General features: G+C 44.2%; 1 pseudogene; it reads right to left on the bottom strand.

Moving 5' to 3' along the window:
- Nucleotides 1–7,031: 7,031 nt before the first annotated feature.
- LOC123116323 (putative wall-associated receptor kinase-like 16) lies at nt 7,032–16,345 on the bottom strand (annotated as a pseudogene).
- Nucleotides 16,346–16,667: the final 322 nt, after the last annotated feature.

Genomic DNA, 16,667 nt, shown 5'->3' on the forward strand with positions numbered 1-16,667 from the left:
CCAGATCAATGCCGCTCACCACCACTAGATTGCCATTGTCGCATGATTTCTCTCTCCCCAAGGCGCTACTACCTCCGTCCGGGTTTACAGGTCCCCTAAGCATCGCATGCGTGTACGCATTTAGAAGGCCGCTATCTCGACCCCGTTGTGAAAAGTGAAATACTCGACCCCACATTAGTACGCCTCCCTGATTAATTATTATGTAATGTTTGCTGAAGCTAAGTAGGATTTAGGATTATTGGTTATTCCATGATGACATTCTGAACTAGCCAATCTCTTATTTTTTCTGTTATAATATACAACAATGTTATCCATTAATATCCGGTGAACAAGTTTCTTCTTTTAACCATGCTCAGAATGCTGATTGATGAACTCTATGCCCAATCCATACTAACCGGTTACTCAAATAATTATATGTGTAGTTCAATTAGCTTTATATATTTTATTTACAGTCTGTACCAGTCTGAATTGGCATTCAACTTATTCTGTAAGCTATTGTAAATTTTCTGAGCTAAATAGTGTTCTTGTGAACATTGCATGTCCCTACCATTTTAGGTAAAAGATGGTAGCATGTAATTCTTGTCATAACTGAATTCATCATTCATTAGTAATTATTATCCTTCCATAATTTTCTTCTTAGCCTTAACATGCTTCAGGTTTCAATAATGTTCCAAGCTCAAGTTACCCTTCAGCTGTTCTCATGTTGATTCTGCAGACTTTCTAAATATAATTTTCTGTCTTATGATTCTTACAGGTAAACATTGTTGTGGATTTATGTTCTCGCATAGTTTTGCATATTCTGGTCTATATTTGACTTCTTTTACATGATATACTGATCAGTTTTTCTTTTTGATAAATCATATCAATGTAAATTTGTATTCAAACTAGCATATAACATTTCTGAAGTATTTAGAGGTCATGCATCACACCCATGCCAAGAAGAAGAAATCCTCAGTCATTTTTTTGGAAATCTTCTTTTCAGAACTCCTTTTACACTTTTTTTTTTAATTGGACTGAGAAGTATGCTCGCCAATATGATTTCTACAGTAGAATCGGTCTCGGTCTAGCTGTTTGGGCCTGTGAATTGGACAATGTGACACAAGTGTGAACAAGACATGGATATATCGAGTGTTCCACGTGCAGTTTATCTATTGAAATATTTTCATAAATCATGTACTGCTCATTGGGTGGAATATAAACTGTAGTGTTCCTTCCTCAGATATTTCTCCGATGCATTAAATATTTGCATCACTTTCTAAATCATATGCAAGATCACTGAACATACAGTTCATGGCCCATGGTGATTCAGTTTATTGGAAATAACTTGAGAAAAAAGAGAGTGCTCCAAAAGGAAAATGTGACATAAACCAAACCGGCAACAATAATACCCAACGGCGCAGCAACGTGCGTGTTTGCTTCTAGTCTCATATATATCTAAAAAAACTGAACATCTCATATATAGCTACAAAACTCAACACCTTATAATTATCTACAAAACTAGGCATCTCATATATAGGGTTTCACTAACAAGAATCATATATTGTGAACTAATGAACAATACTAGGATAGTACCACTATGACTACACATCCTAAATCACAACACCCAATCTTGGACAAATAAAGATCCAAACCAAGCAAATCAAGGGTCCCACTCAATCTTGGACAAATCTCTAAAATGGCAACGAATTTACGAAGGAAAAGAAAGGGAACGGGGGAGTTTACCTAGTACGAGGGATTAGAGATCGAATACATGGCTTAAATCTCCATATTTGAGAGGTGTGTGTGTGTGGGGGGGGGGGGGGGGTCGAAGGGGGCGCCGCCTCTGCTTTCTTTTCACAGAGAGCAACTGCCTAGGAGAGGGAAGAACTGCCTGGGAAGGGCTGGCCCGATGCGGCTTAAGTCAATGTGCAGCGCCTAAGCGCTAAGCGCTGCACATTATATTGTGTGGCGCCTAGCGCTTAGGCGCGGCGCGGCTGGTTGTGGGGCTGCGCCTGGCCCCGGGCTGCCATGCTAGCCGAGCGTGCGGCGTCCACACAAAACGGTCAGTTTGTGAATTTTTTCCAAACACAGTTTAGATCGTGAATTGATTTCGTCAATAGGTCAAATATGTGTTTTTTGCCTAGCGCATGAGCATCGTTGGACAGTTGACGACACCCAACACGAGGACAGGTCAGCCGTGTTGTGGCAAAAAGCTTGTGGGCCACCTCCGACCGGAAATCCAATTTGACTTGCGGAAGCACGTGCTCATGCGCACGAAAAATGATTTTTGAAATGTCAAAAAATTCCAATTCTTTATGTATTCATATTCACATCCAAATGCTAGGTGCAAAGCTTTAGTAAAAAAGCTTAAACATTTTTCCCTATGCAAAAACAACAAATTGAACACCAAATGTTACCAAAAAATTGTCACCCCAAATTTGTTTTTTTCACCGACGAAACACTAGTGCTTCGTTTCACATGAAAATTGTCAAGCATGCTTGCGACTCTAACAAGAATATCCAACAAAATCAGAATTTTTAAAAATATTTTACCCATTTTTTAGGTACTGCTCCCGGAAGCCAAAATGCCTCCCATACCTCAGATGGCTTAATACGTTGAATTTGAACACAATGTCTTCCCACGAATGCTATATCTCGCCAAAATCACTAATAAACTTGGGTACCCCATGCAAAGGTCACTCTCATCTTTCAGGTTGCGACAAATCGGAGCTTTCCCTTTTTTTGTAGATTCGTTTATTTAAAATATTTTATTTTTTAAACGGCGCGTTCAAATTCCAAACTATTTTCGCCATTGGATTTCTCACGTCAAGATTTTCTAAACTAGATCCCATGTAGGTTTTGGCAAAAAAATTACACGAAAAAAATAGAAGGAACTTAGCCAAAAGCATGATTTTTTCACTTACTTTCCATTTCAGTTGTACCTCTCACAGAAGAAAAGAAACATGTACATGTGACTTTCGTGGAAGCAAACCCGCGTCTCCACAAGAAGCAAATATGTGCTCTCATGAAAGAAAAAATATATTTTTTTTCTCTTCATGAGAGGCAGAGCCGTCCCTCTGACTAAGCAAACCTATGCCTCCAAAAGAAGCAATTATGTACCTCCCTAAAAGATAAAAATTGTTTTCTCCTTTTTTAAGAGGTACAACTATGCCTCTCGCGGAAGCAAATCTGTGCCTCCACGAGAAGCAAATATGTGTCTCTTGCAGAATAAAAAAAAACATGTTTTCTCGCATTATTTTTTAATTGGATTTTGTTCAAAACTAAGGGAACATAGGTAAAATAATAAAAAGTCAATTTTTTTTCTTTCCAAAAAACCAATCTAAAACCAGAAAATGCGTACAGAAAAATAAAAATCAAAGTAAATCCCAGCTGAGTGTCCATCACGCAACACATGGAGGCGGCCGAGAGCAAACCAAGTGACGCGCTCTCAACCCACCAAGGCCCTTGGTATCCCTCTGGTTAGTTGATCCTCGCTTATAATGAGTAGAGCATTCCTCTCGCCTGAAGCGCGCACATATCGGGCTGGCCCATTAGTTTAGATCGCTTGCTTGCTTCACTAGATTCAGCTCGCTCGCTCGGTGACATACTGCCGTACTGGTTCGTCTAATTTTTTCTTTCATTTTTTGTTTTCTATCTTTTACTTTTTATTTCTTTTGTTTCTTTATTGGTTTTCTTCAGTTTTTTGTTTTTTTACTGGTTTTCTTGGTTTCTTTGATAGTTTTTTTACTGATTTTCTCCCTTTTTTCTTTTTGTTTGTTTCCTTTTCGGTTTTCACTGATTTTTTATTTGTTGTCTTTCTTTCTTTGTTTTCCTCATTGTTCTGTTCCTTTTCTTGGTTTTCTTCATTTTTCTTTGTTTCCTTCCAGTGTTCATTCTTTTGCATTATTTTTTATTTTGTTTGGGGGGGGGGGGGGGGTACCAGATCTTCAAAACCTTGTGGGCCACCTCTGATCGGAAATCCAATTTGAGTTGCGGAAGCACGTGCTCATGCACGCGAAAAATGATTTTTGAAATGTCAAAAAAATATTCCAATTCTTTATGTATTTATAGTCACATCCAAATGCTAGGTGCAAAGCTTTAGTAAAATAGCTTAAACATTTTGCCCAATGCAAAAACAACAAATTGAACACCAAACGTTACCAAAATATCTGTCACCCCAAATTTGGTTTTTTCACCAACGAAACACTAATGCTTCGTTTCACATAAAATTGTCAAGCATTCTTGCGACACTAACACGAACATCCAACAAAATCAGAATTTTTTAAAATATTTTACCCATTTTAGGTATTGTTCATCCAGGAACAAATGCTCCCGGAAGCCAAAATGCCTCCCATACCTCAGATGGCTTAATATATTGAATTTTAACACAATGTCTTCCTACGAATGCTATATCTCACCAAAATCACTAATAAACTTGGGTACCCCATGCAAAGGTCACTCTCATCTTTCAGGTTGCGACAAATCGAAGCTTTCCCTTTTTTCGTAGATTCGTTTATTCAAAATGTTTTATTTTTTAAACGGCACGTCCAAATTCCAAACTGTTTTCACCATTGGATTTCTCACATCAAGATTTTCTAAACTAGATCCCATGTAGGTTTTGGCAAAAAAAAATACACGAAAAAAATCTGAAGGAACTTAGCCGAGAGCATGATTTTTTTCACTATTTTCTATTTCAGTTGTACCTCTCGAAGAAGAAAAGAAATATTTCACGTGACTTTCCGCGGAAGTAAAACCACGTCTCCACAAGAAGCAAATCTGTGCTCTCTCGAAAGAAAAAACATATTTTTTTCTCTTCATGAGAGGCATAGCCGTCCCTCTGACTAAGCAAACCTGTGCCTCCAAAAGAAGCAATTATGTACCTCTCGTAAAAGATAAAAAGTGTTTTCCCCTTTTCTAAGAGGCATAGCTATGCCTCTCACGAAAGCAAACATGTGCCTCCAAGAGAAGCAAATATGTGTCTCTTGCAGAATAAAAAAACATGTTTTCTCGCATAATTTTTTTAATTGTTTTTTGTCCAAAACTAAGGGAACATCGGTAAAATAATAAAAAGTCATTTTCTTTCCTTTCCAAAAAACCAATCTATAACCAGAAAATGCGTACAGAAAAATAAAAATAAAATAAAATCCCAACGGAGCGTCCATCACGCAACACGTGGAAGCGGCTGAGAGCAAACCAAGTGACGCGCTCTCAACCCACCAAGGCCCTTGATAAGCTCCCACAAGGGGTATCACTCAGTTAGTTGCTCCTTGCTTATAATGAGTACAACATTCCTGTCGCCTGAAGCGCGCACATATCAGGCTGGCCCATTAGTTTAGGTCGCTTGCTTGATTCACTAGCTTCAGCTGCTCGCTCGGTGACATACTGCCGTACTGGCTCATCTAATTTTTTTCTTTCATTTTTTGTTTTCTTTCTTTTACTTTCAATTTCTTTTGTTCCTTTATTGATTTTCTTCAGTTTTTTTGTTTTTTACTGGTTTTCTTGATTTCTTTGATTGTATTTTTACTGATTTTCTCCTTTTTCGTTTTTTTGTTTCTTTTTCGGTTTTCATGGATTTTTTATTTGTTGTCTTTCTTTCTTTGTTTTCCTCATTGTTCTGTTTCTTTTCTTGGTTTTCTTCCTTTTTTCTTTGTTTTGATCCAGTGTTCATTCTTTTGCATTTTTTTATTTTGGTTTAGGTTTTAATTGGTTTTCTTCTCTTTCCTGTGCTTTTTTGTCAATTTTCATTGGTTTCTTTTTTGTTCTCCACATGTTTCTTTCTGTGCAGATTCAACATTTTTGGTATACAATAGGAACATTTTTCATATAACTTTTTACATTTTCTCAATACATGGTTACATTTCTTTGTTTCTTTCAAGGTTTTCCTCGATTTCCCTTTTCATACTCAATCCCCTTTTTTCTCTGGTTTTTGTTTCTTTCTTGATATTCAAAGGTTTCTTTTGTTTTTCTTCGTTTCTTTATCGCTATTCATTGCTCTACATTCTTTTGCACTTGTTTTTTGATTTTATTTTTCATATTATTTTTTATTTGGTTTCCTTTGTTTCTTCTTTGGTTTTCATTGGGTTTTTTTCATTTTTCTTTGTTTCTTTTGGTTTTCATGCTACATATTTTGTATACATCAAGAACATTTCTCTAATACATGTTTAACATTTTTTTAAACAGGTTTCACATTTTTTGAATACATGGTCAAATGTTTTCTACATATATTTTTAACATTTTTTTAAATAGAAGATTAACATGTTTTTAATACATGGTCGACATTTTTCATATACAACTGAAACATTTATCTTGTATATGTTTTACATTTTTCAAATATATGATTAACTTTTGCAAAACATATGTTTTTGAACATTGTTGCTTGAATATTAGTTAAACATTTTTTACAAATAAGTGTTGAAACTTTTTTTCAAAATGCATCAACATTTTTTAACATTGTGCAATCACTTTTTCAAACTTAAGTAATTGTCTTAAAATATGTGTAATTTAGAATTTTTTGAAATAAGAAAGTAAAGAAAAAGAAATCGAGTGAACGAACGAAAAAATGATCGAGCGAACAGCGCTACTGAGCCGGCCCATTACCACATCATTTCAGGCAAGGGGACGGCTTATCTTGCTAGAAGCGAGACATAGCCGCAGCTGTGTCTTCCCGGCCGAAAAGAAAAAGGCTCATGTAGAAGTCCCGTAGCTTGAATTAGGTTATGCATGATACCATACTCTTGACTAATCATAGCTTTTTTTGGCGAAAGAATGGTAATAATATACAAAGATTTAGAGGACGTGTCAAGCATTTACTATACTAAATCAAATTTGAAAATCAAACTATTCAAAATTTATGAAATAATAACTCACGTATATCTGCATTTTTTCAGAAGATACATAACCGTATAAACACCGAAATTTATACATATATAATTGGCAAAACAAACAGTAACATAAAGGTAGCTACAACAATAGGCTATTTATTGAAAAAATTGATGCAACTGATTTCTTGCCATGGAATGCAAAATAAACAAATCAAAGCAGTAGTGTGATTACTTAACGACCAGACTGCAGATCGTTAACAACTTTCTTCTCGATGCTGAAATATTCAACACTAGTTATTGTCGAGCTGGCCATCGATGAGGGCTCCCCAAGTAGGCATTCCATCTCTTCAGGGTTCCGCTGCACCCATGGATGTTGCATCACCTTCCTTAGACTATCAAGCTTCTTCGCAACTTCCTTCATGGATGGCTTATTGTCACCACACATCTCTAAGCATCGCATCGGTAGCTCCGCGATCTCTTCAATAATCTCTGTGTTATCCCCATCCTTGATCTCAATATCCAAGATCTGATCGAGCTTATTCTCCTACATGGCATACATAAACATCATCGATAGGCTCTTCTCGCGGGCAGGGACATCCGAATTGAAATTAAATGGCAACTTGGTCGCGAGTGGCTCCAACAAAACAACCCCAAAGCTGTACACGTCGTTCTTGTCTGTCAGCAGGTTTGTTTGCATGTACTCCAGATCGAGGTACCCGCATGTACCGTGTACAAGTGTGATGAATTGTGACTTATCAGTTGGTGCCAGGATGGAGGTGCCAAAGTCAGACACTTTAGCTTGGTGGTCCGTGTCAAGAAGAATGTTGGAGGACTTGACATCCCCGTGGAGGATCGGCGTCGAAGTCGATGACTGAAGGTAGGCGAGCGCGTCCGCAGACTCGTGGGCGATTCCCAAGCGAGTAGCAAAGGGGATACACATGCCATGGTTACCGTGTATGAGCTGGAAGAGGGTGCCGTTTGGGACGAACTCGTATACCAGCATAGGGACTTCCACTTTGAGGCAACACCCGAGGAGCTTCACAATGTTTCTATGGTTGACCTGGGACAGGATTAACATCTCTTTTCCGAATTCTTTCTTTTGTTGCTCATCATCCATCTTGCATCTCTTGACAACTACTTCCACGCCGCCCTTAAGAAGTCCCTTGTACACGGTCCCATAGCCCCCTTGACCTAGTACTTGTTCGCTGAACTTGTTTGTGGCTTGCTGCAGTTCTTCTTCGGTGGAGATTTTGAATGTAATACCTAGCTTTGACCTCATCCCATCAAATAATATTAGACCTGTTAGACTGTATATACGTAGCCTCTCCTGTATACATATATTGTAACATTGTAATGTACCCCTGGGTACCTCTGTATAATGAGAGAGCCACACCCCATTTAGAGTGTCGAGCAGTTCCCAACATATTATGTTTTACATGGTATCAGTTTAGGGTTTCGATGTCTTCCGCTGCCCCTGCCGTCGGTGCGCTGACTCCCGTCGCCGCCGCTGTCGCCGCGCCGGTCCTCGCTCCTATGCCGCCGTTCCTCGCCTCTCGACCGCTCGCGGCGGCCTATGGAGCCCTGCCGCCGACGGATCCTCGATTGGATCGGACACCTCGGCGGATCCTTCTGCTTCGATGGAGTTTGCTGCACCGCCGCCTCCTGGTGTTGCCACACAGCCGCCCTATGGCGTCGTCATGCAGCCACCCTACGGCGTCGCCCCTGCCTCGTATGGTGCATCGTCGGTTGCCCAGGGATCGCTGCAGCCGCCGCCGCCCTCCTGGCCAGTGGCATTGTACGCGGCGCCGCCTCATCATCAACCATATGCGGCCCCCTCGCAACATCATTACGGGCTGCCGCCGGCGCAGACCTACTCGGCGCTGCCACCGCAACAGCCCTATCTGCCGCCGCCACAGCAACCCTACGCGGCAACGCTGCGCCAGCCCTACCTCGCGCCATTCGGGTTCGCGACTGCTCCGCCGCAACTGTCCTACGGGGCCGCGGCGAACAGTGGTGCCGACGCCCTCATCTCTGGTCCTCCCGGCATCTACTCGGCGGGTGCGTCTCATCCCGAGACAGCCCCGTCGATGGGTCTCTACGCGCCACCGATGCATGCGCACGCTGCTCAGGTCACGACGCCGTCACCATTCTACTTCTCGCACCTGCTACCGGTGAAGCTCGCGCCGGATAACTATTTGTCCTGGCGGCGCAGCCGCTATTTGGAGGGCTATGTTGACGGATCCATCCCGTGTCCGCCCCCTCATCACCCGGCGTATCACACATGGGTGGCCCAGGATCAGGCCATCCTCTCCGCCATCCAGTCCTTGCTCACTCTGAGCGTCTCGTCGCTGGTCATCTTCACTGCCACGTCCTGGGAGGCGTGGGCGGCGCTTCACACCAGCTTCGCCTCGCAGTCTCAGGCGTGTGCTCATTCTATACGCACCGAGCTTGGTGGGACGAAGCTTGGTGACCTCAACATCACGGACTACTTCAACAAGATGCGGGGTCTCGCCGACACATTGGCCTCAGTTGGCCAGTCTCTGCAGGACGAGGAATTCACCACCTTCGTGCTTAACGGGCTTGATGATGATTATGACAATCTCGTTGAGAACATTCATGGCCGTGATGATCAGCTTCCACCTCGCGAGCTTTATGCCCGACTTCTTGGCCGCGAACAGCGCATCAAGGCGCGCCGTGTCTCACCGGGCTTCACCTCCGCCAATGTCGCGACTCGTAGCAAACCTCCGCGGTCATCATCTTCAGGTGGCAGGTCGGCACATTCTTCACAGCCGCCCTCGCATGGCAATGCGCCATCCATCACGGGTGGCAACCGGCCGGTTGCTTGCTGCTCCTCCTGCGGTGCCCTGCAAGCCTGCCAGCTGTGTGGCCTTGAGCGCCACATCGCCTCTCGCTGTCATCGCCGCTACAAGCAAGATTTTCTGGGCCTCGGCAACAATGGTAAAGGGAACGATAAGCAGGCCGCCACCGTCGTGACAAGCCATGATCATAGTCGCACTCCATCCTACTCCATTGATCCGATATGGTATATGGACACCGGAGCTACTAACCACCTCACCGGCGAGATGGGCAAGCTCTCTACTCAGGAGCCACATCGTGGTAATGATCAGGTGCACACCGCCAGTGGAGCAGGTATGCGCATCTCTCATGTTGGTCAGGCTTCTCTCCTTGCTCACAATTTTCGCAAACTACATCTTTCCAATGTCCTTCATGTTCCCTTTGCTACGCGTAGTTTGTTTTCTATTCCTCAACTTACACGTGATAATAATGTCCTTGCTAAATTTCACCCTTTTTCGTTTCTTTATCAAGGATCGGGACACGAGGGCCGTTCTGCTCAGCGGTCGTCTTCACCATGGCTTGTACGCACTTGATGCGCCACGCACACCCTCCATGCAGTCTTCTCCTCAGGCGTTCAGTGGTGTTCGTGGTTCGCCCACTCACTGGCATCCACACCTTGGTCATCCTGCAGCTCCCATAGTTCGTCATGTGTTGCATCATTATGAGCTACCAGTTGTGTCCAATAAAACTGCTGAAACTGTCTGTGATGCCTGTCAGTAGGGCAAGAGTCACCAACTTCCATTTTCAGAATCTAGTCGTGTTGTGAAACATCCTCTTGAGCTTGTGTTTTCTGATGTTCGGGCATCTGTGGTCATAATTATTATGTCAGTTTTATTGATGCTTATAGTCGGTTTACTTGGCTATATCTTATTAAGCGCAAGTCTGATGTGTTCGATGTTTTTATTCAGTTTCAAGCACACGTTGAGCATCTCCTTAACCAGAAAATCATCCATGTTCAATCTGACTGGGGTGGTGAATACCACAACCTCAACTCGTTTTTTGAACAAACTCGGGATTTCGCATCGCGTGTCTTGTCCTCACACACATCAGCAGAATGGAACTGCCGAACGTAAGAGTCGTCACCTCGTTGAAACTGGCCTAACCTTACTAGCTCATGCATCCGTTCCGTTTCGGTTCTGGAGTGATGCTTTCTCCACAACCTGTTTTCTTATTAGTAGGCTTCCCTCACGACTTCTGAAAATGCAAACCTCGCTTGAAGTCTTGCTCAATGAAATCCCAGATTACACGTTCTTCAAAGTGTTTGGGTGTGCATGTTGGCCTCACCTCCATCCATATAACAAGCGTAAGCTAGAGTTTCGATCTAAGAAGTGTGTTTTTCTCGGGTATAGTTCCCTCCACAAAGGGTACAAGTGCCTGCATGTTCCAACAAACCGCGTCTACATTTCTCGTGACGTTGTGTTTGATGAAAATGTGTTCCCCTTTCGTGAACTTCCGACTCACTCTACCACTCCTATATCATCAGTGCCTGTGTCTATACCTTCGCCTGATCAATTTGTGGATGTTGCATATGCCCATGCGTTTCTTCCTAATCATGCTACAGGTATTGGACGCGGCGCCCGTCTCGAGCTTCTTGATGAATAGGTCATGGACGTGACTCGCGCTTCGGACGTGCATGTGCCATGCATGACGGGTGGCACCGCCCAACCCGCTACCGCCTCACCTGTGGAGGCTGCCTCGCGGGTGCCCGGCTCGCTCGACCCACGTGCGCCCGCGCCTGGCTCACGGGTCGCTGTCTCGCCTGGGCCGGCGCTGGCCTCGCCCGACCCACGTCTGCCCGCCTCGCCTGGCTTGCTTGGACCGGCTCTGGACTCGCCCGGCTCGCGGGCCTCTGTCTCGCCTGGGTCAGTGCTGGGCTCATCGCCCGCCATCTCACCTGGGCTGGTGTCGCCTGGACTGGCTGCCTCAACTGGCCTGACAATGCTATCACCTGGCCCGACCAGCCATGCTTCGGTCTCCAGTTTGCCAACAGGCTCTGTCTCGGCCTCCTCCGAGTCGGACTCGCCTGGTCCCTCGCCGGCCTCGTCACCGCAGCCTGCGACTGCTCTTCGTCCTCGAACACGGAGCCATCACAACATTTTTTCTCCAAAGGAACGCACAAATGGTACGGTCGCGTGGCTTGCTGCGTGCATGGCCTATACTGCTGCCGATCCCACTGCAGAGCCTCGTCATTTTCAGGCAGCACTGAGTATTCCTCACTGGTGTGCTGCCATGGAACAGGAAGTTCAGGCTCTTCACAAGAATGACACCTGGCGTCTTGTTCCTCCCGTACCTGGTGTCAATATCATTGATTCTAAGTGGGTATTTAAAGTCAAGAGACATGCTAATGGTTCCATCGAGCGATACAAGGCACGGTTAGTCGCCAAGGGTTTCAAACAGAGGTATGGTCTTGATTATGAAGACGCGTTCAGTCCAGTCATCAAGCCTACTACCATTCGATTATTATTGTCTCTTGCTGTTACTCGTGGATGGTTCCTTTGTCAGCTTGATGTGCAGAACGCTTTTCTCCATGGCATCCTAGAGGAGGAGGTTTACATGCGTCAGTCGCCTGGTTTCGTTGATCCGGCACGCCCTCATCATCTCTGTCGACTGGTTAAGGCGCTATATGGACTCAAGCAGGCCCCTCGAGCATGGCATGCTCGCCTTGGATCTGTTCTTCGGGCTCTTGGTTTTACTCCCCCCACTGCTGATACGTCATTGTTTCTCCTACAGTGTCCTGAGGTCACGATGTATCTCCTGGTTTATGTTGATGACATCATTCTCATCAGTTCCTCTAATGCTGCTACTGATCGCCTTGTGACCGCTCTGAGTGATAACTTTGCTGTCAAGGATTTAGGTGCTCTGCATTTCTTCCTTGGTCTGGAGGTTTCCCACTCTTCTGTTGGGCTGACTTTTACTCAGAAAAAGTACTCCTTGGACTTGTTGCGGCGTGCTGGGATGCTCCACTGCAAACATGATGTCACTCCGATGTCTGCCACTGATCGGTCGTCTGCCCTTGATGGAGACTCTCTTTTGTCTGATGATGCTACTGAGTATCGCAGCCTTGTTGGTGGTCTGCATACCTTACTATTACCAGGCCTGATATCTCTTATGCAGCCAATCGTGTGTGTCAGTTTCTGCATGCCCCCAAGACATCTCATTGGTCAACTGTGAAGCGTATTTTGCGCTATGTCTGTCTTACTGCCTCATATGGTTTGCTTCTTCAGCCTACACCGTCGTGTGAGCTCTCATCTTTCTCTGATGCAGACTGGGCTGGTAGTCCTGATGACAGGCGATCCACGGGGGGATATGTTGATCGCCTGGAATGCTCGTAAGCAGGCCACAGTCTCTCGCAGTAGTACTGAAGCTGAGTATAAAGATGTTGCTGATGCAACTGCTGAGATCATATGGGTACAGTCTCTATTGAGAGAGTTGCATTTCTCTCCGGCTCAGCCTCCAGTTTTGTGGCGTGACAACGTCGGTGCTACTTATCTGTCATCTAACCCGGTGTTTCATGCTCGAACAAAACACATTGAGGTTGACTATCATTTTGTTCGGAAACGTGTTGCACAGAAGCTACTATGTATTAAGTTCATCTCTTCAAAGGATCAACTTGCTGACATCTTCACGAAGCCTCTTCCACAACCACAGTTTGTAGGCTGTAGGCGCAATCTTAACTTGCTTTGTACTTCAGGCCACAGTTAAGATTGAGGGAGGGTGTTAGACTGTATATGCGTAGCCTCTTTTGTATACATATATTGTAACATTGTATTGTACCCCCTAGGTACCTCTATATAATGAGAGAGTCACGCCCCGTTTAGTGTGTCGAGCAGTTCCCAACATGTTATGTTTTAGAAGACCACTGTGCTGCCGAAAGTAGTCCCGCTTCATCTTGTGTAGCTTTCTTCTCTCTTGGGTGATGCATGCACATGCTATAGCAATCACAAAGACGACTAGTCCAACAGTTGCACCTGCATTATCCAGCCACGTAGAGCTATAATGCATCTGTTCAGTTCTAATGTAATTTCATTGGGCCGTGACAACTTTTTGTTAAAAAAGGAGGAAGACCCACGGCCTCTGCATCTGGACAATGCATGCAACCACTAAAAGATACATTTTCAGTGACAACTTAAAGTACTTTTTTTGAGGAGAAAGAAAAGTACTGGTAGATGAGTTTGGTAGACTAAGATAAAGTTTGCCAAACACGGGTTGTCGTTAGACAACATAATATCGGTGGACTGTAAGTCTCCTAGCTACAGATGTCCAATTAATCGTTCATATGCAGCATATGTATATTGTGCTCACAAAGAGGAGAACTCACCTACAACAGGCATCACCGGAAAACGGGATTGACAAGTGACATCCCTCCAATCTTTCCCTCCGTGACATGAGCAGGTGTAATGCCCTGACATGTTCTCGCAGATTCCAGAGCCGCAGATATTAGCATTTTCAAGGCACTCATCAATATCTGGAACAAAACAATTGTTTTCAGTTCAAGTTGCCAAGCTGTTCGTACAGGTGACTCGTAAATCAATTAAGGTACACGAGAGTTCATGTCAAATGTACTGTACAAGACAGCAAAGGAAGTCACCTTGGCGTCCGTTCGTGATGTATGGGTTGCCTTTGTACCCATCGGAGCAATTGCAGCGGTAACCTGGCTCGTAGGTGGTGGAGTTCACGCACACACTGTTGCTGCTAACACAGGCGTGGGAACTCATGTTCTGCTTAGCTTGCTCGCAACTCGACGGTTCTATTTGCCAGTTCAGGACAATAGGAACTCCAGCCTTGTATGTATCATTGAATACTGTGGAGTTGACATAGCTGGTTTTGAAACTGAAAGCCGCCTTTTCTATCAGTGCCACGTAGCTGCAAGGACTGCCGTATTTCCATGTTTGTGAGGTGTTATAGTTTTTGTTGAAATAGCCATAATAATCTGGCACGTCTTTCGGGACATCGGCTTGACAGCAGCCGAAACCATTGCATGTGTCATTCTTCAGGGTCATGTGATAGTAGTACTCGCACGAGGACGAGCAGCCTATTACATACTGCACGAAGATGTCTTGAACCAAACTTACACAACCACTTTTTTATGAAAGGAATCTTGTTTTTGTAATACTTCTTGAACCAAACTTACACAACCACTTTTTCATGAAAGGAATCTTGTTTTTGTAATACTTCGTCCGGTCCTTTTTTCTCAGCATATAAGATTTGACTGTGGTCAAACTTTGTAAAGTTTAACCATATACCATATTTATGTGAAAAAAATATCAACATCTACAAATATTAAAGTTATACAATATAAAATTTAAATTCATAGCCGCGTAGTCTCCTCCGAAGCGAGTCGGGGGCCAACCGTAGCCGCCGCCATTTAGTCCCCCCTCCCTTTCCCTCCCTCCGCCGCCACCAGAGGTGCCCATCGGCGCGGCCACGTGGCAACGATGAAGGTGGCGGCTGGGACAAAACACAAAAGATGAAGAGCTGGGAGACCAAAGGAGACTGGATTTTCTACTCTCAGGTGCACATACACCCGCATGAACAATACACTTGAAAGAAATACAAAACAAACTTGAAAAAATCTGAAACTTTGGGACATCAAACTAGATCAAAAGTTTTAGCTTCCTGTAAAATTTTGTGACCAAATAACATTCGAGGAGCCTCAGCAAAAATAACAAAACTGTGTCCAAAGTTTTGTTCACTTTTGAGGAGTTTTTTTTTTCTGATGACTCCTCAAATGTTATTTGGTCATGAAATTTTGCAGGAAGCTAAAACTTTTGATCTAGTTTGATGTCCCAAAATTTTAGATTTTTTCGATTTTGTTTTATATCTTTTTCAAGTGTACTGTTCATGTGGGCGCAGGCTATTTTTTTTCTAATCTAAGCCCTTCAAAATAAAATAAAATCAGGGATCTCTTCAAGGCTAGGGAGGTAGAGATAATAAACTATCTAATAACATGACGTAAAAAGTTCAGTGTTTTGTTATGTTACCTTTGCTTGGTTGTATGAAACAATGGATATGTACTGAGCTAAAAAAATAGTTGTTCCAGGCAGGTTTTACTCCCCCGAAGTTAATTGAAACTAAAGCTCGAAACACTTTCACCTGAATCAAATAAGTATTCCCTCCGTAAAGTAATTTAAGAGCGTTTACATCACTACAGAGGAATACTAGTATATAACAAAGAAGCCGAAGTACTCACAGAAGAGCTCCTTGTATAACCGAGAGTATCGCACCCGATGACGATAATTGAGTTGTCCACTTCCGATATCCAGAAAGGTGTGAAGGAGAAGTCCACTTCTCCATTTTGCTCGGTTATAATACGAGTGGCTGGGTCATAGCACTGAGACGAGATCGTCGTGGCGTTCATCCAGGCCTTGCCGTCAGACAAAGAGATCTTAGTCACCTCGATCATAGTATCCAACCATGGAATACTTACAAAAGGCTTCTTGACACACCAGCGATGGTCGTGCAGTTGATATTAAAGCCAAAGCGGTTACCAAAGTCGGAGTTGAACTTGAACTCGCACTCCTCACCGATGCCGAACGGGAATGGAATGTCAACGTCAACGCACTTCGCCGGGCAGTCGGGATCGGGACGCTGGCCTGCCGGTACATCGGCCGTGGCCAGCACCCAAATCGCCGAAAGGCAGATAAGAGCATGGCAAGAAAGAAGAAACCGAGAATACCCCAGCGTCGTCATTGCGGTGAACGGGTAGGCGTGGGTGTGTGCTGCTGAGCTCCGACCTGACGATAGTGCCACTGTGCGCTATAAATAGATGCTAGCTAATAGTTCTAGTGAATGGCCAACTGGAGGTTGACTATACTTGTTGTAAAATTAGCCCCCCTCCCCCCCCCTCCCCCCGCGTCGCCCCTCCTCTGGCGACTCGGGGGGCGCCCCTGTCGCGCCGCCGCTCCCCTCCCTCACTCACACCCAGTCCCGCCGCCACCTGAGGAGGCTGCCGGCAAAGGCCGCGCGCGCTCCGGGGAAGGTGGCGGCGAGGCACTTCTCCTGCTCCGCGCGT

This window comes from Triticum aestivum, chromosome 5B (assembly GCF_018294505.1).
Source record: "Triticum aestivum cultivar Chinese Spring chromosome 5B, IWGSC CS RefSeq v2.1, whole genome shotgun sequence".
Taxonomy (NCBI): Eukaryota; Viridiplantae; Streptophyta; class Magnoliopsida; order Poales; family Poaceae; genus Triticum; species Triticum aestivum.